Source organism: Theropithecus gelada, chromosome 20 (assembly GCF_003255815.1).
Source record: "Theropithecus gelada isolate Dixy chromosome 20, Tgel_1.0, whole genome shotgun sequence".
NCBI lineage: Eukaryota > Metazoa > Chordata > Mammalia > Primates > Cercopithecidae > Theropithecus > Theropithecus gelada.
Genome location: NC_037688.1, coordinates 28788739 through 28813789, shown reverse-complemented (window position 1 = coordinate 28813789; position 25051 = coordinate 28788739).

Genomic DNA, 25051 nt, shown 5'->3' with positions numbered 1-25051 from the left:
GTCCTACGTTATTTGAAGCTTGTTTGCTGTAATTTTATGCACAAAGCCCAACTGGACCTTCTTGCTTGTGGAGGGCTGTGCACCCAACCCCACACTCGTCTGCAGCTGAGCCTGCGGTCGGCCCACACGCAGCCTGGCCCACTGGTGCATTTCTCAGGACCAGCTCAGCAGTCAATACCATGGAGGGGGTGAGGTGCTGACGGGAGGGGAGGGGAGGTGGGGGATGGGGGGCAGGGGACGCACGAGGACCGGAGCAGGTAATAGATGCGCCATGTGCAAGAAAGCAGGGAATCAAATAGGAAAAGATGTGAGGGCTTGGAAGAATGATTCTTTATGCTTCCCTGAACAAAGATGAGAAGGTTAGGAGCATCAAAGGCCAAGCAACGTTGATGAATATGGGCAGGCAGACGAGATCCATGTCCCTTTATCATTTTATCCTTTCAACATCCCCACTCTCCCCACGCGGTTGGAATTGGAACCAGCACAGGTTACTTGGCAATAGGGGATGGGGAAGGAGAATCCACATCTTTAATTGGGTCTAATTCGGGTCCCACAGAGCTCAGAAACTGTAAAGGGCTTCCGAGCGTCGTTGAGGGCTAGCTGTGGTCACCTGGCCCAGACGGGAGAGTCACGAAGTCCCGCTGGGGGAAGCTAAGAAGAAACTCAGGGGCGGGGGGTTGGTTAAGTCCAAATGCCACCAATACGTGTGATCATCTCTTTTTGATCAAACTGTAAGGCATGGCAGAGAGTGGGGGTGGGGTCCACATTCAAAGTCCTCATCGAGTTGGCTTTGAAAGTAAGTCTAGTGCCACACTGGCCTTTCTGTTTATACAACAATTTATAGGTTTAAACGAAACCCCGCTTGAAAAAGCAGACTGAATCTTCCTATTGTGAGCACTTCAGCAAATTTAACAAAAGAAAGAGCCCAGGCGAAGGAGAGAGAGGGGAGAGAGAGAGAGAAAGGTCCAGTCCTCAGACTGGTGTGCTGCAATCTGGCTGGTTGCTATGGCGACGTGATGGTTTGTTCACATGGCAACATACCTTAGGTCCACTATTAAAATGATGAGAGTGAACTCGGTTGCATTAAGGAGAGTGTGCTGTATGCTAAAGCGAGTCTTTATCTCCAGAGAGAGCTGGACAGAGACTGGCATCCAGTACAAACGAGGGAGAAAAGGAGGAGGTGGTAAAGGTTGGAGGTCTGGAAGAGGGAAGAACCGCAGGGATGCAATCACTACGAAAAGAAAGACCCTCAGTTCTGTGTCTCAGTCAAGGGCCTGGGATTCAGAAGGTGGACAATGAGTTTTGTTTGACACAGAATTCATCGTTCGAATCAGCCCATCAGGCTAATGACCCCTTATTTAAAAAAAAAAAAAAATATTCCAGATGAACCTGCTGTACCTTGGCTCTAGAAAACATCAACAGTGAACAAAACCCATCCATGAGCTGTGGCTGTAACCAATAGCCAAGCGCGAATGCCACTTAAATAAAATACTCTAATAACTGCGAGGGTGGCAAATTACACGGCATTTATTTATTGAACATAAAAGTCCATTGACAGCTACAGATCGACATCATCTCACATTAGAGCTAGTGGGGAAGATTTCCTTTGGAAATCGGGTTTCCTGTTTCCTTTAACGTAGTGACAATTTTTCCTCCTACTGATGTCGAAAGGGTGGTGATATTTCAGCGGATATTATCCCAATAGCCCTACCTATCTATCTGTGCTTGATTTCTTTCTGCTATTTAGCAAGCACTGCTGTGGCACACATGAGACAGCCAGAAGTCTCAGGGCTCTGTCATCCCACTGGGGGCTCCCAGTGATACCATAAACCATCTGTGGGATGCCTGAGGCCCCCAAATTCCCATATCCCTCACTTGTTCTGCCCCCTTCCCACCTCTGTATGGCTGGCTGTGCTTTATTTGAAAATCTCATTACCATAAAGTGAAGTGAAGGCTTCACACCTGCAAATATCTTTTGAATTGGAGAATGGCAGAAGATGAGCTTGGCAATGTCATAGTTTTGGATGACAGCGATCCTACCAGCACAGGGCTCAGCTCTAACCATGAGCCACTGACTCAGTTCCTTCTTTGTGCCAATGCTGTAGATGCCTGGGTGCCGGCAGAGGGATCTGAGCCCCAGGAGGTCCTGTCGTGGCCGAGAAGGGGGAAGGCACGGTGCTCTAAGAGCTGCAGAAGGAGCTGAATACTAGGACAGAGAGGAAGGCCAATCCCACTCATAAATTGCCTCCTCCACTCCCATCCCCACATTTCTCCTGAGTCTTAGGTGATAGAATATTGCTCTCTAAAATTTTCTAGGGTTCCATAACATGCTCTGGCTTCCTTAGGAGTCCATATAAGCAGTACAGGGAAGCAGGATAGCTCAGGAGGCGAGACCCTAAACTTTGCAGTAGAGACCTGCCCTGTCACTAGCTACCTGGGTGACCTCTCTGAGCCCCAGTTTTCTGACCTGAAAAATGGGGGCACGGCGGTACCTGACCTCCGCAGGTTGTTAGGAGAATTAAATAATAGTTATAAAGGGACATAACTCAGTCACGGCACATACATTTTATAAATTATTGTTATTCCCTTTGGACCCAGCCACTCGTGGCATACAGCACTGTTTCCATTGCAATTTTAGCAACAGACAAAAACGTGACTTTCAGATGATAAGTTCTTGAACAACAGGTCAAAGGCTATTCACCTATTTTGAAAGGGTCCAGAATAGGATGTAGCTTGGACATATTTATTCCAGAACCTTCTTCCCTACATGCTACAGGCCACCAGAGAGAGGCAGGCCTGGCCTGCAGCTCAACTTGCCTTCTTCTGCTAAATGTCTTTCCTTTTGTTCCATATTTTGACTACTGACAAAACACCAGCTTTGTCCCTCTCCTCCAAAGGGTGGGCGAGTGTCTCTTCCTAAGCATGGTAAACTATATGTACAGAAAAAGACAGACAGAGAGAGAGAGATTGAGAGAGAAAGAGGGAAACCTTCTGGTACCTATCAACTTTCCATGACAGCTGCACTCATGTTCCCTCCTGAGGACCAAAATAACTACAAAGTGTATGAAATCGTTAAGCACATAAAAATCCCGGAGGTAGACGCTGAGAATAAAACTCGTGATTTCCCAACCAAAAGGCATCAAAGCCCAGCCCTCACAGTTCATTTGCTTCCCTCCGTCGATCTGACTTTGCTCAGTAAGCTGGCAACATTAGCCCTACACACAGCTCCGAGAGGAGAGGGAGGAAGGCTGGGCCCCTGACCTGCCTGGTCCACCAGCCTGGTCTGCATAATGAAGGCATGGGGGCGTGGGGGAGCCCAGAGGCAGATGAAATAAGCCAGAAAGCACTGAAAAGAGAGAAGGCATTTGAATCTTCATGACTTTTTTTTTTTTGGCAGCTTATGATATACTTTTCACACATTTAATGGCGAGGCAGCTAGGTTTAAAGAAACTTTCCCATTTAAATGTGCCATAACAGAATAATAAGGTTATGCGGCATGTCTTGATGTACAGTCCCATCAGGTAGAATGGTGATGGAAATATGCTGTGATATTGAATCTGAATAGGACACCTAGAGAAGGATGTTCGGCTTCTAGTGTCGCAGAGCAAACGCAGGAATAGCAAACATAGGAACAGCCCTTATCTTGTAGGCAGAATTGCTCTTGGTTTCCAATCTTCCCCAGTAGCCCTTGGCTTGGAAAGTGTTTTTGTAGGAAGAATAGCAAACAGAAAATGCTGAACTCTGAATGTGTGGTGAGAGCTATGCTGGGTGATCTAACTAGGAAACATCCAACGACATAGATCATTATAAGGTCTGTCTCCATATTCGACCATTCTCTATTTACTGAATGCCCATTAATGTGTATAAATTCTCTTCAAGTGCATTTCAAAGCACTAAGAAGTATGAAAAAGAGCTTCCACTTTCAAGGAGTTTGTAATTTAGTTGGAAAATAAAATGGTCTAGCTCACGGTCAGCAAACTGCAGCCTGGATGGGCCCAAACTGGTCTGCTACTTGTTTTGTGTAAATGAAGTCCTATTGGAATACATTTCAATGTGTTCGAAGACACATTGTTTACATATTGTCTACTGATGCTTTTTCCTTACAATGACGGGGATGAAAAGCTGCAACAGAGACCCTGTGGTCTGCTTAAAATATTCACTATCTGGCCTTTTACCAAAAGAGTTTGCCAAGAACAAGGGTTGTTCTAGGTTGGGAAGGACAGCTATCATTGCGGCTGGGGGTGGGGATCATGAAAGGATGGCCTTTCAGGAGGGCCTGGTGGGACCTGGACAGACTCAGCAGAGTTGAGAAGGCATCCTTGGTAGGGCAAACAGTACAGTAAAGGGTGCAAAGGAAAAAGGCAGCACCACTGTTTGAGGGATGGCAAGATTAACCATCCAGCTAGGATAGCCTGTTTCATTCCAAAGCAGTTGGCAGGAAGGATGGTCTGGTAAGTGAGAGGCAAACCAAAAAAGTATGGGATTCCTGAAGCCAAGGGAGAAGTGGATTTTCAAGACGCGAGGGAACAAGGGAGGTAAGCAGTATCTGGTGCTATCGTTCAGAAGAACAAGAGTGTGGAAGATAAAGGAATTGAAGGAAAACAAAGAAATGGAAGTAATAAGTATGGACCACTTGCTAGAGAAGTTGGACCAAGACATGAAGGAAGAGAAGCAGGTTAATAATTTGAGTAAATGGTAAGGTTGACTGCAGAATTTGCCGGGTTAAAAGAGACTGTACATGTCTTTGGGTAAAAGGGCAACAGCAGATAGGAAGGGGCTGAGGATCTAGGAAGCTAGAAAGTCAGGGGAATGGAGGAGGAGGAGGAGGATCACTTCCTGCCTCTAAGACCAGTGAAGACTCTGAGAGAACAGACAGACATTCTGGGTAGAGCAGTGGGCAGCTAGGCAATGTTCCCAGATGGTCTCCTTCATCTCATAAAGGATGAAAAGCAAAGCTGATGGACCCATCTGGGCTTAAGAGGATTGGCAAGTGAATAAAAGATCTGTTTAGGTGCCAGAAGGGCTCTTCGAGCATCAAAGCAACCTTCCACGGGAGCCATGACTGCTTACTGTGATAACATTTCTCGGCAGAGGTCTTTGGCTTGGCCCTGAGTGTGTGGTAGAGGTGGTTCAGGTTGATGTTGACCCAGAAGAAAGCCCACTGAATGGGATTATCTATCACATGAGTAAAAAGGAACTGGAGTAGCTGACAAGAACCTCGGAGTTAGGCATAGAGCCAAGCGTAGCCAAACTGGACCTAGTGGACCACATGGAGAGGAATGGACTCATACTCACAGAAGCAACTGAGTCAGATAGGAGGCTTGCTGAAATTCACCTGGGATTAGTCTTTGATATTGCTGGATTTATTTTTTTTTTCCCCTAACAGTGTCATTCTTGGAGGTGAAGTAGCTTGGCCCATGTTTCAATCATCCTGGGTAAATTAGCAGTGGTATGTTTTCTGTTGTAGCTCGCTGGATTGATCTTTGAGTGTGGTAGACTTGACTACAATTAACCAATACCCATTCTCCTCTACTTCTAGACACGTGAAGGGCTGGACTTCCCAGCTCCCTTGAAGTAAGGCATTCATTTTTGTGGGAAGATCAAGAGAGGAAGTGATATGGTAGTTTTCACAAAGCAAACTAAATAAGTAAGGTGGCCCTACGAGCTGTCTCATTGCATGATGGAGAACAAGAAGAGAATGCAATCATGAAAGTGGGTTGAAGAAAGCTGTCCTGGTGATTTGAGAATGGGTGTGGCACCAGCCACTACTTGCAACATGACACACAGAAGGGAGAGGCCTTTGGTCGAGGGAGTATTAGGCTTCAGAAACTGTACAAATTAGCGAGGCTTCACCTGAACTCTGTGATTTCACGTCCTCTGGCAGGAGTTACAGAACTTCTGGAGAAGATATAAATGAGGACTGGAAGGGTCAAGTTAGAATTTCTGGGCCCTGGGTGTGGAGCACACGCCTGAGAGAATAATCGTGCCTCCTGAAGTTCTCAGCCTCGGTCTTGTGACAGCCAGAGTGCTTCCAAGTATCTCAAGGGGATCAACATTTGCTCTTTTCTTGATCACTTTTATTCCAAAAATCAAGATTGGACAGGCATAAAATTAAATAATAAAAAACCTTATATTTTTGTATAGTGCTTCTGGAACTTGCAAATCTCTGTTGTGTATGTTACAGCTCATTTGACTCTTTCACAGCCTCTCTGGCTGCGAAGTAGAGAATGGATTATAGGACAGAAGAAAGAACACAAGGGGCCCTGAAGTAGTCCAGGCAAGAGGCAATGTGGTAGCTCAGTCCAGGATGGTGCCATGAGGATGGGGAGAGGTGGATGGTTAATTTGAGGTCAGTTCCCTCAAACTAATTAATTTATAAGTTTAACAAATATTTATGGGGCTATACTATGGCCCAAGCATGGGGTTAGGTTCTGGGTGCTTAGAGGTGCTCTGTATTAAGATTGCCTAAAAATGGCGTGCGCAGTGCTAAGACAGATGTGTGGGTAAATAGCTATGGCACAATAAGAGAATGGCTGAAATGAATCTAAGTGCCCTAGGAACTGGGGTGAGTCTGATGACTCTGCCTAGGGAATCTAGAGAAGGTTTCCACAGGGGAGCTGGCCAGTACAGTGACACGAGTCACATCCATTCTCATTTCATATCATATGGCCATGCCTTGCTTCAAGGTAGGTGGGAAGTAGCCCTTCAAGTGTCTAGAGTAGAGTAGAATGGGTATTGGTGAATGATAGTCACGTCTACAACATTCAAAGATCAATCCAACAAGCCTACAACGGAAAACATACCACTGCTAATTTATCCATGACGATTAAAACATGGGTTAAGCCTCTTCACCTCCAAGAATGATACTGTTAGGAAAAAAGAAACCATCCAGCAATATCAAATGAGAAGTGATTTTTTGTAGAAGAGAAAGGCAGAAGGCCATGCCGGGTAGAAGCAGCAGCATATACAGAAATGCATGTGTCCCAGAATTAGGGAGTTTGGTCTAATACTACACACACACACAGGGGATGGTGTACTGAGGTCAACTGAGGCTATATTGTGAGAACCTCATGTGATTACACTAAGAAGTCGGCATTTCATTACCAAGTCATGGAAGTATCATGGAGGTTTGAGGCCCAGGAATGGGATGGTCCTTTTACAGGTGGAGAGACAGAGGCTGAAGCAGCTGAGTGGCATGCCCATGGCCTCAAGATCTGCAGGACTGACAAAATACTTTATCATTTATTCAATGATACTTTGTATTTCCTAATACAGATAAATCATAAAGAATGATGTATCATGTCAACGGCCATTTAAGAATTTGGGAATCTGGAAGGCAGCTAAAGGACAGACCAGAAGACAATGAACCACATATGAAAAGCCTTAAGTCCAGTAACGGGCTAATGTTCAACAGTTAGTAAGTTCAGAAATCCATTCTGAGCTGACTTTCCAGTTCTCAGTGCGATGCAGTGTGTGCTCACCAGTTTTAAAACTGAAGTCGTAAAGGAATGTAGTTCTGACACACACTACAAAGTGGACAAACCTTAAAAACACGACGTTAAGTGAAAGAAGCCAGACACAAAGGACGACATATTGTATGAGTCTATTTATTTGAAATGCCAAGAATAGGCAAATCTATAGAGACAGAAAGTAGTTTAGTGGTTGCCAAGGGTTGAGGGGAGGAAGTATAGGGTATAACTGATAATGGGGGTGTGGTTTTTATTTTGGGGTGATGAAAATATTCTCAACTTAGATTATGACGATGGGTGCACAGACCTGTGAATATACTAAACACTCTTGAATCCTATACTTCAAATGGATGAATTTTATGGTAAGTGAATAATATCTCAGTAAAGTTGTTAACAAAACCTGAAGCTATAAGCCCCTATTTGGGTCTCTAGTGTATTTATTTAAATATTAAAACTCCCAACATCAACATACCTTGGAGGCGATGCCATCAACTCCTTTGCCAAACTCATCAAAGTCCATATTTTGACATCTTAGATAGCTCTCCACACATATTTGTGGTTCAAAGAATAGGACATAAACATTCCTGGGGATAAGAGAAGTCACAGTCCTGAGAAAACCATATCTCACAAAGGCTCTTTGAAAGGCTTTGTCTAAATAACACAAAACAGAACATTTGGCAGGAACGAAGCCCAGACAAATGGTCATGGGTCTTAAGGATTAAACTATTTTTTGTTTTTATTTGCTGGGAGAGTAGTGTTCAGAGAAGCCTTTTGGCTTACTTGTTCTTGAGTTCTGTGGATGCTCTACATTCCTCTTACGCACGTAGAACAGGGAGAAGCAATCGATGGCATGTGAGCTGATTTTAAGACCCAAGTAGGTTGGCTTCTACTGCCACAACCTACCACAACTGCGGTGACTGCTGATCAATATTCCAAGTATTCCACGAGACCAGGTATGACGACTCATTCCCTACATCCACTCCCACCCCTCAAAGAGTCAGTGCTTAACCAAATAACCCACTTCTATTCCCTCCCCAACTTCCCTAGAAGCAGATCTGGGTCTGCCTTATTGAAAACAAGGATGACCCATGGTTGGATGAAACCACAGTCTTCAGGTCCCTTCTTCTATGATGGCTACTTTTAATAACATAGTTCCTTACAAAGGTGTCGCCTGGCAGATAAATGAATGATGCTCCAAGGAGAAACTAGATTGGACTTCTTTCTGAAAATTTGAAAGACACTGACAGGATTCAGCAAGTATCTTGCCTTATTATTCAAGAATACCACCTTTATGTCAAGAAGCTTAGACCTGACAGGCTGGAGTGTCATATGTTGAGTTGCCCTGGAATAAAATCTTTGTGATTAACCATAACTGCAATCTTACATACACCCATGTGTGTTTTAACTGAATTTTGTGCACAGTAGACAGTTTTCTTTCTGTCATTTGCCGCCAGGGGACTCTTAGGACCTTAATGGTCTTGCTGGCCTGGAATGCCTCAATTCTCTATGGATTTATAAAATCCCAGAGAATGGGCTGTGCAGACTCAGGGTGAACATAGACACAAGCATTTAATTTCCTTTACTAGTCATTAACCTTTTCAGCTCAGGATCAGGGAGGAACACCAGCCAGAATGCTGAACCTATTTGACCATTTTCCTATGCCTTTTTTTTTTTTTTTTTTTGGCAGAGCAACTCAGGGTCTTTTAAACAATGAGGTCTCACATTATTTTAAAAAGAAAATAGTCTTGGATTCTTGGATCCATCTATAGGGAGTATTATAATCAACGGATGTTACCAGATCTTCGGTGGGGAACAGAGAAGTGGTAGAAACTGGAGAGGCGGTGGTTGCACAGTCATCCATTTTAAAGGTCTTCCTTAAATACCTATTGATGTAGATAGGTAAATCTGGTCAATATCAGGAAGTAGTATTCCCTGTATTTGGTCAGTGAAACATCACTGCTGGACCAGATTGCATTCAACAAGATACTAGCAGTAGCTATCATTTTTGAGAGTCTAAGACGTGCATTATAGGTTTGGTGTGGATTAACTCAATCTTCGTGACATTTTGATGAGGTAGGTTTAATTCTTATCCCTGTTTTAAATATGGGGAAAAGGAGATTCAGAGAAGCCCCATAACTTGCCTAAGACCACATAGCTAGAAGTTAATGAAGCTGAAATGAGAGCTCAGGCTCACCTGTATCCAGAGTTCTCTCTCAGCTATTATTTGATACTGTCTCCTGATGAAATACACAGGCAAACCAAATACAATGTGTGGTGGACATAAGAGGGAACTTGTAACAGAATTAAAGCCAAGTGCTCAGAAGGATAAAACCAGGGTGATTGCTGCAATATCTGTTCCTTATGAAAATATTCCATTTGCTTCCTGTTGAAACAGACTAACAAGTGACAGGTTGAAAGCAAATATAAGCAAGCAGATACTTCATCTTTCTGATCTATGCAAAGCCCATCCCAAGTGGGCAGTGCAAATCCACACTGCTCTTCCCTTCTCCTCTTCAGCGAATTAGCACATCGAGGGACCTCTCTGTCCTCCTTATATTTGCAAAGCTACATGAACTCATTCTTTTCCTCTAGGACTGTTGGTCACAGGTACATTCAGTTCAGACTTTTCACCCTCCTTTCATTGCTGCCTTCCTTCTCAAAATCAGCCTCATTGGTAGTGTGAAAGCAAGTGTCTAGTTAACATAAAACCTTTCCAAAGGGCAGAAGAGTAGGTTTTAGTAGGTTTTGCTTCTGCTGTTTTGATTTCTAAATGTAAGGGTGGTGAACCAGATTCGCCTCTGGTGTTTCACTGTGGATTCCACAATTCCTCATGCTCTTAGCAAGTGGTTGTGCTTCACACGGTGGGGAGCAGCGGCGGGGATTTCAAGGATTTTAGGTAGTGGGTGGTGTTGATGAAATACCTTCCTACCCTTTCCACCCTCTTGCTTGTGTCGACTGTATTTTCGAGTTTCACTCAATGATGGAGTTGTTTCTCAGCGTCTTGTGCGCTTAGCCATTTAATTAAAGCAATCCATATTGAATTCATGTCCAGATGCCTTGACCGGCGGAGCCAGATCCTCATTGGCATGCCAGCTGCTCCAAGAGGAACACGGCCCCTTGCATACTAATCAGGAGAGGAGGCAGTGATTCATCAGCCCATGATGCTGCTCCAGCATCTACAAGCACTTATGACATGTAATTGGTGGTGCATAAGCAAGCCAGGCCACATTAAAAACCCTACAGATAGTCAGAGATAAAAATTAATGACTTTTGCTTTGTGTAATCCTGCATGCATTGGTGGGAAAGCAGGGAGGGGGGAGTTGGGATTAATGGGCAAATCTAAGTAGGCACCAAGGAACAAAGGCCTTCCCGGCCTTGTTTACATATCGAACAATAAAAAACACAAGTGACAAGTTATGGGAAAGGCGAGTGTGAATTTTCGGCACGAGTGAGTTGAAAGACTGCTTGCAGTTTATTACGGATTCCAAATTTCCATATTCATTATTCCAAAACAAACGTCCTCAGTGGGCTCTTCTGGGACTGGCTAGAGCAGTTGTTATTATTCATCTTTCACAGGGGCTGGGTTGTCATGATTAGGGCTGGGCTGGGCTCACTCTTCATGGCATGCCCTAGCTACTCAGGGACACAATACAGACCTTTGACAAGCCCAGAGGAATGTGACAGGGATCAAGTAGAGTCAGTCTGAGCAGTCGCTCCAATAGCAGAAGGAGCCTCATACTTAGGGCAGAACGGGGGAAGAGAGGAGAGAGTTTTGAGCCACCTACTGCTAAACAAGGGAAATAGCCCAGGTGGCCCAGGTAGTAGCTAATGACCAGGAAGGAAAGAAAGAAAGGAAAGTAGGAGTGGCAAATAAAGCAGATTTCATAATTAATCTGGGCAGGTTAATGAATATAGTTACCAGGATGGTATCAGTCAGGTTCTGGTAAATATGGATATTAAAAAGGGGATTGATTACAGGTGTGGTTAAGAGTAGCTATAGATTGTGTTTGTTAGATGATCATGCAAAGTGAAGGCAACAATTCATGCATGTACTGGAAGATACTCTTTTGCACTGAGTATCACATAGGGAATGGAATACAGGCAAATGTCAGGATTTTGTAGTCAGAAACTGCCTTGGTTGTTTATTTAAGGGTCTTCTTTAAGACACAGATGGCCTGGTTGAACTTTGAAGTGGGCTTGAGCAAGGAAAAATGTCTAGGCTGATGGGTGGATATGGATATGTTCAGCTACGATGATCGCTGAACAAGGGGGGAGGCAAGGGCATGTTGATGCTGAGGTTGAGGGGAGGAAGGGTCATTGTCAAATATTTATGACTGTGGTTTGGTGGAGGCATGGAGGTAATTAAAAGACAGATAGTAAGACAATAGGCTTAAGACACGATGATTTTCCCAGTGGTCTGGCTTTGTCCCTTCTGAAAGGAAGAGTGACAGGAACCCTATACTCATTGGTGGCTTTCCTCGTTTCTCTCCATGTTGGCCTTGTTCTGATGAATCCTTACGCTTCCAGTGTTCTTGCTGGTCATGGACTAGCTTAGTGATCCTCAGGGGAAAAGCTGTGGGCAGCTGTATTAGTCCATTGTCACGCTGCTATGAAAGAATACCCAAGACTGGGTAATTTATAAAGGAAAGAGGTTTAATTGACTCACAGTTCCGCATGGCTGAGAAGGCCTCAGGAAACTTACAATCATGGTGGAAGGGGAAGCAAACACATCCTTCTTCACATGGCGGCAGGAGAGAGAAGTGCAGAGTGAAGCAGAGAAAGCCCCTTATAAAACCATCAGATCTCGTGAGAACTCACTATCATGAGAACAGCATGGAGGAAACGCCCCCATAATCTAATCATCTCTCATGCAGTCCTTCCCATGACACGTGGGAATGATGGGAACTACAATTCAAGATGATATTTGGGTAGGGGCACAGCCAAACCATATTAGCAGCATTTGTAGAAAGGGCATCCTGAGAGTAGAAAACGTCCAAGAGAGATGATTGGCAAGAATGTGTTAACTATTCCTCAATGTGACAAGAGCCATGCTTTGAGTTGAGCCATCCCTGGCCTCATGCCTGGAGTCCTTTGTTCTTCTGTCACCACAGAACAAAACCATGCTATCTGGTCTGTACAGAGAGTACATCCACAGCTGTGCTTTCCTAAGTGTCATGATGTACCCATGAGATGTAGTTAAGAGGAGTAACTCATTCTCAGTGGTGAGAATGCCTAGAAGTCTTGGTACTTTCTGTAGAAGATCATGAGCTGTTGATATAGTATATTAAAGTAACACATTTGTATGCAAGTTCTGCTACATTCCCAGGGACCTGGAACTTGAGTCTTATGCAGAGAAGATGTCATCATTTAAAAACAGTAGAGGGGTTGGATTTTAAGTGATGACATTTCTCTTCAATAATTTGTATCTGGGGATTAGAAAAAGACGGCCACAAGTAAAGCTTTCATCTGCCATAGTATCCTTATTCTAAAAGAGGACAGCTAGCATCACACAGGAAGAGTTGGGAAATCAGTGGTTAAAAGTCCTATACCACACACCCAAAGAAAAACAAGGCAGAAGAAAAAAAATGAGATCTTCCGAGATTCTCTTACCCATGCTCAACTCCATGCCCTATGCTAAGTGGCTTCGGACAATGTGGCTTGTATAGAGTCTGAGCCATCAGAGTAATGCTGATTCTCTCTTTCTCAAGGTTCCTTCTCAAGGAAGGGCTGGCCAGGAGACATTTCCAGTATCCTAAAAAAGTTCACTACGTAATAAAAGCAGATGATGATAGAAACGAAATTTGGAGAAAACTGGAGCTAATAAACAAGAAGTCATTGAGAGACAGAGATTACACATCGGGAGAAAAAAAATTATATAACAAAGCTCTGTATCTACTAGAGAGAAAAAGAAAAGAACCTAACTTGTGTTTGTGAGTGATTAAATCATTTACACGACAGTGTAGGGTCCTGAGCTGCCCCTGCTTCCTGCAAGGATGTCAGGATGCCCGACTTGGCCATGTCCACTAGCTGCACATGTTTCTGAGCACCTGGAGTTACAGAGGGTTGTACATCTTCACAGCAGCACGGGTCTCTGGCTGAACTACCACCCAGAGAAAAACTTACTTATTTTCTTTTTGCCTCTTTCAGTTTCCTCTAGCAAATAAACTCCTCTCAAGATTTTCCTCCGGTCAGGAGAAGAAACTAAATCCTTTGCTGGTGTGTAAGAATATTAACTGTACTGGAAATGGGAAGACCGCTGGAACAGCAAAAACTTATGTGGACCTGGGACTAATTCAAACCACCAACAAAAGTGATGAGGCAATGGCATGAATAAATATATAGTGATCTCTTTCCATGAAGAGCTCACAGAGCCCTCAAGGTAGTCAATGAACGTACTCCATGCAGCAAGAGTGGTGGCAAGAGTTTGTACAGTTTCCAAAAAGGAAACTGAGACATAGTGAAGATTAGTGATTTTCTAGAGACCAAATTAGCAACAAACCTAGAAACAAACCTATGGTTGTTGTCTTGTACTTCCTTCTTTCCTTTCTTTTTGCCTTCATCTCTTTCCTCTTTCCTTCCTTTATGACTTCCTTCCCTCCTTACTCCCTCCCTTGCTCCTTCCATCTCTCTGTGATCTCCCTCACATTTACTTACTATACGGTTCTAGCACAGAAAGATTTTAGATAGACAGGTACATAGACATATAAATACATAAATAGTTACATAGATAGATACATAGTAGATATACACATAAATACACAGATACAGAGACACACCGATAGTTACGTAGACACATAGATACATAAATAGAAAGATATATATAGATATAGATACATAGACACATAGAAAGATACAGTTACATAGACATGTAGTAGACAGACACATAAATACATAGATACATAGACACATAGATACATAGACATAATACATATGTAGACACATACATAGACACATAGACACATAGAAAGATACATAGATAGACACATAAATAGGTAGATACACAGATACATAGACATACAGACAGACAGACAGAAAGCAAGAAAGCAAGCAAGCAGGCAAGCCAGCCAGCCAGTCAGCCCAGGCTAGTGATGTCCTGATCATAATCTTGTTGAAGAGCAATTCAGTTGATGGTGGGGTATAGGATGATTTGACAAAGAACAATAATGAGGGTGTATGTGTGGGGTAGTCAGAAAGCATTTGGATTTTCTAGGGGTAACAAGGGCTCTATACCAGGTATAACCAGCATAGGAACTGGTAAAGGAGAAGGCAGATGTGAGATCTGCTTCAAATAGAAACAGTGAGACTTGGCAACAAATCAGATGTGCAATGAGGTCAAAGGAGGTTTTCATCCCAAGTGACCAAACAAAACCAAAAAAACAAAAAGTGGTCCCTTCACGAGACAGAAGGTACACAAGAGGAGGAGCAGGGTAAGGACGGCTGCTGACTTCCACCTTGTAACAGGCAGGCTGAAGATCCTGCTGCTGGTGCAGGTGGAAGTGTTGAGCTGGTGCAGTCTCAGATAAGTCAAGTCTGGGATGCTGGTTTGAGAACGGGTGATGCACCCGCTCATCAAGGAGGGAGAATGTCCAGGATGCAGTCAGACAGAGAAGAGGATGGGGTCAAGGACAAGGCTTATGTGCTGAAGCAGGAAGGAGAAAGGGGACAGGAAGGTCTGCCCCAAAGGCAGCAGAGCCAGGAGAATGGAGTCGTCAGGGCCAGAGGAGGACATCCTTCTAGGAAAGCAGAGGGGGCCACGGAGGGTCACCAGCTTCATCGCTGCCTCTCTGCTGAGAATAAGCCACACAGGCTGAGCAGAGAGAAGCGGTTGTTGAATTTGCTGATCCGTGGGAGGGCCATTTTCAGGGAGGTAGGCAAGAGGACAGACTGCAGGGGGTTAAGGAGGAAGGGGATGTCGAGGGCATGAAGGCAGTGAGAGCTGAAAACTCATTAACTGCCCTAAATGCTGGGGACAAATAGAATAACAAACTTCTAGGCAAGAAGGAAATGCGGTTTTGCCTCCAGGAGACCACTTCAGCTCTTGGAGCTGAAGGAAGTCGGGCTCTGTGCCTTCCCCCTGCTGTCAACTTCCTGTCCCCTGCAGCCCCTGAGGTTGGCAGAGGGGCCATTGTTCTGTCCCCTCCTCAAAGGACCGCCAGCCGAGTGGCCACTCGCAGTCGCTCTTCTTTGTGCCTGGAGAGATTAGAAACGAAGAACGGAAGCTCAAGAGGCTCCAAGACAGACGCTCGGGGCAAGTGGAAGGGTTTTAGAGTCCCCAAGTTTGAACCTGGCCCCTCCTCCTCTCAGTCCTGTGATCTTCCATTAAATTGGATAAGGAGATCTCTTTTCCTCCTTTTCTTTCTCATTCATTTTTTTGCAAAATGAATGCTTCTGAATCTGCTTGACATAAGAACTCTCTTTGTTCCACCCTAATGTTGATGGCTTGTTTTGTTCTTGAGTTTGCCTGCTTTGCACAAAGGGGGAAAAAATCCTCAAAACTAAACTGAATTCACCAGCTCTATTCACAGCCAAATTTAAAACATTTCAAGGTAAATTCAATTAGCAAATGTAGAACCAATTATTAGCTGACCAAACACAGTTTTCAACATCCAAAATGTGAGTCTTTCTCAGAAAAACCAAGACATACATAAAGAGTTTCACTCTCCTACGTTAAGAAGATAAATTTTAGTAAGAAAAGAGTGCCAAACTGTTGAAGTGATAACTATAATAATAATAATATTTACCAAGTGTTATGTGCTAGGCCCTGGGTTTTTCCCCAGAAAACAAAGAAATCAAACAAACAAAGACAGGTTTCTTTTCCCTATGACTTCGATTTTTCCAGAAATTTTACAATTCCGAATTAAACAAACACTGGAGTGAATTAGAACTTAAAAGATAAAAAGTGATTTTAAAAAACTCAACAACTGAGTAAAGGACTTCTCTTTTACCCCGTGTAGCTTTGCTGAATCTATCCAATATTTCCAGGAGTCAAGTTCCTGCTACAAAATATTTTTCCCCTTTAATTGATATATTTAAAGCACTGATGTAACCATCCATGACTTTATAGTTAAAGCCATCAAAACAAACTCAGATACAACTCTGACAGCTATTTCTACTGTTCATGGCCAATGAAGATTCATGATCAGGGTATCAGTCACCTTTGTTTTCGCTAAATTTCATGTACATAACAATAATGTCCCTGAATGTCCCCAAGGTTCTGTCATTTGATTCTCCCAATAACTGAATTCAATATCATGAGCATTTGCGATTTGAATTGAAACGGACCAGAAGTTGACAATGGAGGAAGGCACAGAGTCCCCCTGCCTTCAGCTCTGAGAGCGGAAATGGTCTCCTGGAAGCAAAACTGTATTTCATTCTTGCCTAGAAGTTCATTATTCTATTTGTCCTCAGCAGTTTGGGCAGTTAATGAGTTTTTGATTCTCACTGCCTTCACGCCCTCACCATGTCTTGAAATGTCTGGCCACATTTCTACATTTCTACAAATAGCACATCACAGATTCTTTTTCTTCTAGTTCAGTGCCCAGTTCTGCCTCTAGCCATTCACAGCAGTGCACGTGTTCTAAGTTGTGTTAACAGCTGGAGATGGATCTTTACAGCTCCACACCCAGGCTCCTATTTGTTCTGGGGTGTCCACCAGTGTGTATCTGGGGTGGCAGTTGCAGGCAGTGGAAGGTGGTGTAGAGGCAGGGAACTAACTCCATTATTAACCTGTGAAGCACCAGGGATTGTGCCAAGGCACTGGGTGTTAATTATCTCCTTGAATCTTCTTATATTTTTAACTTTTATTTTAGTTTCAGGGGTACATGTGCAGGTTTGTTACATGGGTAAATTGCGTGTCACGGGGGTTTGGTGTACAGAGTAATCCATCACCTGGACAATAAGCATAGCACCTGATAGTTTTTTGGTCCTTACCCTCCTCCCATCCCCTACACCCTCAGGGAGGCCCCTGTGTCTATTGTTCCCTTCTTTGCATCCATGTGTACTCAGCGTTTGGCTCCCACTTACAAGTGAAAACATGTGGTGTTTGATTTGCTGTTCCTGCATTAGTTTGCCTAGGATAATGGTCTCTAGCTCCATCCATGTTGCTGCAAAAGACATGATCTTGTTCTTTTTTATGACTGTGTAGTACTTCATGGTGTATACGTGCCATATTTTCTATATCCAGTCTACCACTGATGGGCATCTAAGCTGATTCCACATCTTTGCTATTGTGAATAGTACCATGATGAATATATGTGCGCATGTATCTTTAGGGTAGAATCATTGAATCCTCTTAACAACTCTGGGTCCAAACCTTTCACCCACTAAAGCAGATTCCGTTCTCTGCCATCTTTGCAACCTCATCCCCTGTACTCTCAAGGGTCATCAACCCTTAACTAAATTTAAAACAATCACAATTTCAAATTTCTTTCTCATGATCCTTCCCCCACTTGCCCAAACCTCTACCATTTCTCCATAAGAGCCCCCTATCCAGGCTTAATATCACCCTCAGAAAGATTTAAGGCAGAACTGCAAGGTTCCCTGGACTCCTGCTCTGACCACCGCTTCTTACCACCACTGCCTGCCAAAGGGACCTCCCAAAAGTGAGGCTTAATTTACAACTTTCCCCTAAACGACCATCAGACTCAATACCATCATGTTTCAAAAATCCCTGTTTATTTCCATTTACCTGTTAGTCCCAGGCTTTCAATCATCCATATGTTCCCAGATGCTTAACCTTCATGACTGTGTGCTCTTAACCTGACCCAATCTTCCATCCATTCCTAGCCCCCCAAATCCTTATCCTATGTCATGTGGGTCTCCTGTTCTGTCATCACCAAAACCCCCTGTCCCTGAACCTCCCCTCCACATGTTATGTTGACTGTTTTGCCCCAGTATTCTCTGGAGGCCACTGCTTTCTCTGAGGCCCCTTCAGTGGTGAGCTTTGTTCCTTCCACATCCCAAATAGTGCCAGGAGGTGGGTGGATGTATTCAACACCTCTCATTACTGCTTCCAGGCTACTGTTCTCCAAAGTCTCCTTTGAGGCACATCCCGTCACACCGTGCACCGAATCCTCCTCCTCACTGTAGCCACTGATCACCTTGCATAGCACATCTGCTGACTCATGGAATCTTTTAATGCCTGACTCACCATTTTTGTCTCCATCCCTGCTTGTCATTACTCCTGATGACTTCAATATCCACGTAGACAATCCATCTAATGTGCTGGCCTCTCCGCTGCTTGACTTGCTCACTTCTAATGACCCTTTTTCCTACCTTTTCTAGGTCCCCACTGTCCTGGTCATACCCTGGACCTTGTCATCACCAGCAATGTCATCACTTCTAAAATGCTCTTTTAGAAGCATCCCACTGTTTTTGAACCTTCTATCTTCCCAGCTCACTCTTTCTAGTTTTCCAATTTCAACAAGTCTTCGTCTCCTCTTGGGGGGGTCCTAATCCCCTTTTTATGCCCATCCTCTGCCTCATGTTTTGCTTCCCTTCTTACACAGTTTAGATTCCAGGGTTCATGACTAAAACTAAAACTCGTGCATACTCTCAGCCTCCTGGATCATCAAAATCCTAAGTTGCCCAATCAAAACCCTAACTGATCTTGCTCATCACAACCCTATGTCTAATTTACTAATTTGTTTCCCAGTCTGCAGATGAGCATCAGAATGTGCTGAAGAAAACAGCACAGCCAGGCTGCCTGGCCTCACTTTAAATTTATGACCAGGAGTGTCACGTGGACCCTCAGCCCTGCCTAGCAATCCCCACCACACCATACTAGGCAGCTCCTAAGGAGTCTTGTCACCCACTGTCTCCCCTGTCTCCAGACCACCACACACACTACTGACAGTTTTATCCTTTTGAAACATGGCTGTGTTCTCAGAGCTTTCCCAACCGGGAGGCTGGGCACATCATAGGGCCTCAGCAAATATTTGATATGTAAGTAATTAAATGAATCACACTAAATAAAGGTCAACTTTTTTTCATTTTAACAGTCAGAATCCTCTGCAACTTGGTTCAGCCACATCTCCTATATGAGGCCTCTTAACCCCTTCAAATTAGTCTATCAGTTCTATTAGGTCTACAAACAGACTATAGTATCCCCAAAATATGATAGATTTGACGGAATCATGCAAACTTATGTGACTGCTTTGACCTACAAAACAGCAATTTCATATGCACCCCCACTCCCGCCAATATATGTTTCTGCCTCTGTGATTTTGCTTAAGCCATTTTAAATGCCAGATTATCTTTCTGGGTGATATAGTTTGGATGTGTGTCCCTGATCAAATCTCATGCTGAAATGTAATCCCCAGTGTTGGAGGAGGGGCCTGGTGGAGATGATTGACTCATGGGGGCAGACTGCTCATGAATGGTTTAACACCATCCCCTTGGTGCTGTCCTTGCCATAGTGAGTGAGTTCTTGCAAGATCTGATCATTTAAAGTGTGTGGCACCTACCTCCCTTGCTCTCTTCCTCCTGCCTTCGCCACATGATGTGTCTGTTTCCCTTTGCCTTTCACCATCATTGCACATTTCCAGAAGCCTCCCCAGCAGATCCAAGTGTGATGCTTCCTGTACAGCCTGCAGAACTGTAAGCCAATTAAACTTTTCTTTTAAACTACCCATTCTCAGGTATTTCTTTATAGCAATGCGAGAATGTGCCAATACACTTTGGGCCACCCAACTTGGGCTCCAGAATCTGATTTTAAGTCTCATCCCTTCCAAAGAGGCTCCAAATGAAGAGCTTTTCTCCTACCCTCCCATAGCACTTTGCAACTTTTTCTTTCTTCACCTGCTCTCATCTGCCTTGTAATGAACTTGTTTGTGCCCGTCTCTCTTCTCTCATTATCTCCTCCAGTTTTGAGTGAACTCCTAGAAGACTCCATCTTGTCTTAGTCATCTTTGAGTCCCTCAGAGGTTCTATTACGAAGCTCTACACAGAGGAGCTGCTCACCAGGTATTTGTTAAATGAACTCAAATAGTGGTTAACTGCTCCAAGCATGTAACCTTATATTCTACCATCTAACAATGGGAGAAATAGGTATATAAGGTCTATTTTGTCTTTTTGTTCCATAACAGTTTTAAAGCACTAATATATTTTTCTTTCTTTTTTTTTTTTTTTTTTTTTTTGAGACGGAGTCTCGCTCTGTCACCCAGGCTGGAGTGCAGTGGCGTGATCCTGGCTCACTGCAAGCTCTGCCTCCCGGGTTTATGCCATTCTCCTGCCCCAGCCTCCCAAGTAGCTGGGACTACAGGCGCCCGCCACCTCGCCTGGCTAGTTTTTCGTATTTTTAAGTAGAGACGGGGTTTCACTGTGTTAGCCAGGATGGTCTCCATCTCCTGACCTCGTGATCCACTCATCTCGGCCTCCCAAAGTGCTGGGATTACAGGTGTGAGCCACCGCGCCCAGCCTATATTTTTGTATTAGACATTTTGCCACCACACCAAGAGCAGAAGAAAAAGTGCAATGGGGCGGGAGTGGGTTGCTTATTCAACCATTGAGATAAGCCAACTAATCAGTCATGAAGAGTAGAAGGCATATGGTAATATTGATCCTGGCAGGATGTTCTTCTGGTGAGTTCCAGGCATGAACTGAGCTACAAGGGTTTAGGACTTTGGATATTTCACAGATAAAGCCTATCTTTGGGGCATCAGCAGCTCCTTCATTTGCTCTAAAGAGTAGGTGATGACAAAAACGATCATGGCGTTGATATGATTCAGCAGTGCTCAACAAACGCAGCAAATTACTTGTAGAGTTGGCAGTCAGGGCTGTCAATGAGAGAGTCACCTTTGGGCCAGAAAGCAGCGGCCACATTTGCATAAAAAGAGACAGCTCCTAGCACCTGACAGCTCAGAGGGAGGTGAGCAAGGAGAACTCTGGGATCAGGGAGACTCAGGGAGGAAACAGGCTTACGTTGCAGTAGGGAAGACTGATGCTCAGATACAAGGAAGAACTTCCAGAGAGCTAGGGTCTTAGCAGAGGAAGGTTATTGAACTCGCTCATAAGAGTTAAAGCAGCATCGTCTTGGTGCCTGAATAAACCACTGGAATAGAGCAGACAGTCTGGGAATAGAGCCAAGTGTATATGAAAATTTAGGACATAATAAAGGTGGCACTGGCAATCACTGGGGTGCAGATGATCTTATTTATTTATTTAGAAACAGGTCTTGCTCTCTCACCCAGGCTGGAGTGTAGTGGCACGATGATCATGGCTCACCCTAGCCTTGCTGGGCTCAAGCAATCCTCCCATCTCAGCCTCCTGAGTAGCTGGGATTATAGGTGCGTGCCACCATGTCCAGCTACCTTGGGTTTTTGTGTATGCGTGTTTTTTTATTTTGTAGAGATGAAGTCTCACCATGTTGCCTAGGCTGGCCTTGAACTCTTGGGTACAAGTGACCCTCTCACTTCGGCCTCCTAAAGTGCTGGGATTACAGGTGTGAGTCACATGCCTGGCTGATCTTTCTACTAGGTGGTGCTAGGACGACTGGCTAGACAGTTTTTTGATAAAGTTAGTAAAGTTAGATCTATCCCTTCCAACTACATAAAAGACTATCTTCCAAGTGGATCAAAGAGCTACGTGAATAAATGAACCCTACAAGTACTGGAAAAAAATGGGTGAATTCTTGGTCATGAAGAAATGACTTCTAATTTGAGTCAATATCCACAGTCAATAGAAGAAAAGATTGATAAATTTGATTATATAACGTTTTTTAAAATTGCATGGAAAAAAACACCATAAGCAAAATCAAAAGATGCGTGACAAACGGGAGAAAATTGTTTGCAATATGTATCACAGGCCAAAGGCTAATTTCTGAAATATACAAAGGCTTCTTAAAAATTGAGAGGGCCAGATGCAGTGGCTCACGCCTGTAGTCCCAGAACTTTGAGAGGCTGAGGTGGGTGGATCATGAGGTCAGGACTTCAAGACTAGACTGGCCAACACAGTAAAACCCTGTCTCTACTGAAAATACAAAAATTAGCCTGACATGGTGGCGGGCACCTGTAACCCCAGCTACTCAGAAGGCTGAGGCAGGAGAATTGCTTGAACTCGGGAGGCAGAGGTTGCAGTGAGCTGAGATTGCAACACTGCACTCCAGCCTGGGTGACAGAGCAAGACTCCATCTCAAAATAATAATAATAATAATAATGATAATAGAGGGAAAAAAGGCCAATAAAAAAATCGATGAAGGATGGGAACAGATGATTCCAAAAAAAAGATATGTAAGCAGCCTTTAAACATAAGAAAAAATGTTCAACTTCATACATAATAAGTGAAATGCAAATGAAACATTAAAACAGTTTGACGGTTCCTCAAATGATTACTCATAGAGTTGCCATATGACCCAGAAATTCTACTCCTAGAGGTATACCCAAAAGAAATGAAAACATCTGTCCACACACAACATATATGAATGCTTGGAGTTGCATTATTCATAATAGACTAATGGTAGAAACAGCTTAAATAGATAACAGACAAACAGATAAATTCCACAGATAAATGGATAAACAAGATATGGTATATATACAATGGCATACTACTGGGTCATAAAAAGGAATGGAGTACTGATATATACCATAATATAGATAAGGCTTGAAAATATAATGCTCAGGTAAAGAAGCAAGTCACAAAAGGCCACATATTGTATGAGTCCATTTATACAAAGTATCTTAAACAGCCAAATCTATAGACAGAAAATGGATTTATGTTTGCTTAGGGCGGGGGGTTATGGGACATCAGGAGAGTGATAGGTAAATGGTACTAGATTTCTAACATCGGCTGTGGTGATGGTTGCAGATATATGTGAATATACTATAATTCACTCAATTGTGCAGTGTAAAATGGGTGAATTGTATGGTATGTGAATTATATCTACATGAAGTGGTTTTTGAAAAACTACCTTGAAATATTATTTCTCACCTCTTAGACTCGTACATATTAGACAGCTTGAGACATTCTGCTGGTGAGGTTAGGGGGAAACAGGCCTTTTCATACCTTGTTAGAGGGAATGCAAATCGTTACAACAGTTAAGGAGAGCGCCTTTGCAAAAGCTAACAAAACTACGTACTTGTACACCTAGTGACCCAGCAATCTCACTTTTAGGAATTCACCTAGGTAATTTACCCTGAAGATACCTGTCCAACAATATAATACATATTCACACGGTTATATATTGAAGCATGGTTCACAATGGAAAGATATTGGAAACAATCTCATTGGCCACGAGTAGAAGACTGGTTGGATAAACGATGGTGCAATCAGATAATGTGGTACTATTCAGCTTTAGAAGAATGAGGAAGAGCTCCAGGTGTCAATGAGGAATGATTTCTAGGATATATTGAGGGAAGAAAACGAGTGCAAAAGATCATTTCTAGTATCCTCTATTTTTTATAAGAAAGAAGAGGAAATAAACTATACATGTATCTACCTATTTTAACAAAAGGAAACATTGGAAAGAAAATCAGAAATGGAAGAGATTGGTTTCCTGCAAGAAGTGGGTAGGAACAGGTGGAAGGGCTAGGAAGGAAAGTGGCACTTCTCTGAATATGCCTTTTTACTTAATTTTGACTTTTATGATCATGCTAATGTTTTATACACTCAAAAAATCTACAGGGATGGGGAGAACACCCCTAATAGAAACAAATGAACCAAACAGTATTTCAAATGAGCAACACAGTGACACTGTGTGGGGTTGGGGAACTGCCCCAAGTGACTTTCCAACAGAGAGTTCTGGCCAGCTATCCTCAGTCTAAATACTCGCCGAAATATTACAGTCTTAGTTAGCAGGTATCTTTTTCACAGCGGTATGCATGAACAATTCCAAAACAATCTCTTACGTATTCCAGGATTGAACAAATGAATGAATATATTGAGAAACATGAGAGCTAGGTGTCTGGTTTCTTTTAGTGAAGACCTTTTTCTCCCTCAAATATACAGGAAGGGGAAAGCTAAAATGTTGTAGGACTGAAATGGAAAGTATCAGTATGTTTCATATATATATATGTATGTATGTATGTGTGTGTGTGTGTGTCTGTGTGTCTGTATATATACATTCTGTCCATTGAAAGAATCTTGAATTAATGATATCCCAGTAGCCCTGAAGCTCAGATCTTTAAAATTCTCTTCTTCACCAAAAGAATCCAGGACTCTTTGGAGAGATGGCTGAATTCCAGGTCAGGTAAGTTATAGCTGATCCTGAACATCTTGCTACAGAAAACAAGAAAGTGCTCAAAGCATGAAGAGGAGGCCACGTGCGGTGGCTCACACCTGTAATCTCAGCTATTTGGGAGGCAAAGGTGGGAGGAATGCTTGAGCCCAGGAGTTTGAGACCAGTCTGGGCAACATAGCAAGAGCCCACCTCTCTAAAACATTTAAAAAGTTAGCTGGGCATGATGGTGCCTACCTGTAGTCTTGGCTACTTAGGAAGCTGAAGTGGGAAGATTGCTTGAGCCCAGGAGTTAAAGTGAGCCATGATAATGCCACTGCACTCCAGCCTGGGCAACACAGTGAGATCCCATCTCTAAAACCACCACCACCACAACAAAAAGACATGTGAAAAGAACAGAAAGGGCTCCTGC